The sequence below is a fragment of the Geospiza fortis genome, unplaced genomic scaffold (assembly GCF_000277835.1).
Source record: "Geospiza fortis unplaced genomic scaffold, GeoFor_1.0 scaffold275, whole genome shotgun sequence".
Taxonomy (NCBI): Eukaryota; Metazoa; Chordata; class Aves; order Passeriformes; family Thraupidae; genus Geospiza; species Geospiza fortis.
In genome coordinates this window covers 5580702-5583544 of record NW_005054341.1, presented here as the reverse complement: position 1 = coordinate 5583544, position 2843 = coordinate 5580702, and the positions used below count along the sequence as shown (strand labels likewise).

Below are 2843 nucleotides of genomic sequence, written 5' to 3'. Positions count from 1 at the left end.
CCAGCAATCAGAGGATTTTAGCCAGAGTTTTGTTGGCATTAATTCCTATTGAAAGGAAGATCTTGTCTGAGCACAGCCTATCAGGGATCTACTTCTTTCCTCTCTAGAGTGGGATCAACACTTTCTTCTGGATGCCGTGTCAGATCTTTGATATCCAGATATTGCTTGGCCTTGGGTCTGGTTCCTCAGCAGACCGAAAATGCCACTTAGGTTTGTTTGGGTTTTTTTGTATACATAAAAGGAAATCATAGGCCTTTGAAACAGATGCACAGAATGAAACAGGTTTGCTGTTGCTGGTTTTGTTTTCAAGCGTGGGGAGCACAGGGAGTGGGATTTTTTCAGTACTTTGCCACAGCCAAGTGGCTGTTTTTCTGTTAGGAGACTCTGATTTTGTCCTTTCACCTCTTGATTTGAACACTGTCTGTGCAGAAACACGGCAACAGTTCAGGTCCCTGATCCAGAACATCCTGTGTGCGCGTCTCCCAGCACAGCTGAACCATGAGCAACTGAGTCATCTGATGCTCTTTGCTTGGGGGCCCTTGCAGAAGGATTTTGGGGACCTCTGAGCTTCAGAGCTTCTGGATTTCTTGCACTGTAACTCCTGGGCAGGAGAATAACCTGGCAAACTACTGCATTTCCCACCAGGACACATTCTCAGGAGCTTGTCTTACTGAGATTTAATTGTTTCTGAGCAGTCAAGGAAGCAAGAAAATGCATGGAGAAACCACTAGGGTGTAGTAGTAAGGGGAAGGTCACTAAATTCTATTTTGTAAAATGAGCAAAAGGCTCATGTAAGCCTAAGATCAGGAAGGAAATAATAGCACTTGGCTCTGGTTCACCTCCTGGTTCTTACTGAACACAGGGCTAAATCTCCCACTTGGCTCAGCCAGGGCTTTCTGCAGCAGAAATTCCCTCTGAAGGCCTGTGTGGCTGCTCATGAGTAAGAAAAGTTGTTTGGGCAATGAATTCCATTTTGTGCTTCAGTGTAGCGTGGCACATTATGTGAGGGTGTAGCTGTGAGGAGCTTGGAGGTGGGAGCTGCTGCTTGTTGTGGACCCAGCCACAGCAATGGACACAGGCAGAGGAAACCAGTGTATAACTGCTTGAAAAATTCCCCACTGGAGCTTTTGTCCTCTTGTATCTTATTAGGATGGCTTAAGAAATGGCTTTGTCTTATTTTTATAGTACTGCTGCCGGGTTTTGCATTGAAAATAAAAGACTTTAAACAGCTGAAGGATGCTTTTTCAAATTTTTGAGACCAGCACTTGGTCTTGCAATGAAATGTGTTAAATTCTGAGGAATTTCTTTCTCTGTGCACATTTAGGGGCTCATTCCCACCCTGTGTGATGGCGTGATCACAGAGCAGCCACAGCTACTACAGCACACAGCTTTGTAAAATTTATCTGGAAAAATGAAATCATTTCCCATCAGTGTTAATATTTCCAGGAAATATGATCTGAAATCCAGCAATTTTAAAAAAGGTTTTTCTCTGTGTTATACAGCAGTGTCCCTGACTAGCTGGATATTGAAATAAAGTAACTGCCTTTGAAATATTGCAATGCAATAAGTAAGTGTCATATGGGCTTGGAATTAATATTTAACAAGGATGTTCTCTAACTATCAGGCAAGTTGCTACTGGACATGCAGGCAGGTTTCTTTTGTGGATTCTATAAATTTCTTCAGGTTGGATGCTCTCCCTAAGTCCTCCATTTCAAGTTGCTGAGGGGGAGAGATGCACCTTTAAAAGGGAATTTTGTACCTTTAAATTTTAGGAGGTGGAATGCACAGCCTGAGACACATTAATCTTTCCCATGGGTCTGAAAATTTGTAGATGTCTGAACGTTGAGTTTACCATAGATCCCACAGTTTTAGACATTTTCAGTTAGCTGAGGTTCAGCTCTTTGTTATGCCCTGGAACAAAAATGTTTCACATGAGCTTTAATTAGAAAATCCAAATGGTGCAGTGCTAAATATGCCAGCTGGGGAAGACTGTCCGAGTTCTGTAGTGAAATGCTGCTCTGGGGAGCAAAAACATCAAAAGGGTGCCTTGCCTTTGTGCTGCTGGGAGCAGGGGAAGGGTTTGGGCTGGCTTAAGTTTAGCCAGTGGAGCTAAATGGCTGAATTGAGCCATGAATTCAGCCCATGTCTGGATTTGCCATGGCCTCTCATGGGTATCCATCTCTAAGGGCACTGTGCCAATTAAGTGTAGAATTTGTTGCATAGCTTTACTGGAGCTGCAAATGCTCTCAGTTCCTCTGTTATACATTAGTGTGTGTCTAGCAACCCAAAAACTGATGTTTCATCTTCTATTTGCTTGCTGTTGCACTTGACCAGGCTAGGTTTACAAAGCACCTTTCCTATGTTCAGGCTTTGTTTAAACCTTTGGGTTTTTTTTACAGTAAATTGCTTGGATCAGCACGTCGAAAAGTCTCCAAACAGAGTGGCTTTGATTTGGGAGAGAGATGAACCTGGCACTGCAGTGCATGTCACATACAGGTATGACACCTTCTCACTTTGCCTGGCAGTGTGGGGGACACAGGAAATGGATTTTTTTCACCTGACAGTTTCCTTTTTGCTTGCTGGAGATACACATGGGGAAATTTCTGTGAGTAGCTTCTGCTTTCAGCAGAGTAGAAAACATCTTGGTGCAAACATCTTGAGTTTATGGTCAACAGCTTGATCCTGAGCCCTGGCTGGAGGGGAGTTTAAGCTGTCCATTTTTCTCTTTCCCATCCTCAGTGCAGTTTAAGCAACCTTGAGGTTGCTCTGAGTGACACTGACTTTTGATTGATGCTACAGATTGCAAGGTTTGTTAGAACATGGCAGGTTTAAGCATATTTCTT

The 2843-nt window shown here is 43.3% G+C and overlaps 1 protein-coding gene across 1 annotated transcript in view; it reads left to right on the top strand.

Moving 5' to 3' along the window:
• Positions 1–2401: 2401 nt before the first annotated feature.
• Positions 2402–2843, top strand: part of ACSS1 (acyl-CoA synthetase short chain family member 1) — a 29379-nt gene continuing 28937 nt past the window's right edge. Inside the window, exon 1 of the mRNA XM_031058327.1 lies at positions 2402–2496. The gene's annotated coding sequence lies outside the window, so the exon portion shown is untranslated. The remainder of the gene's footprint in view (positions 2497–2843) is intronic.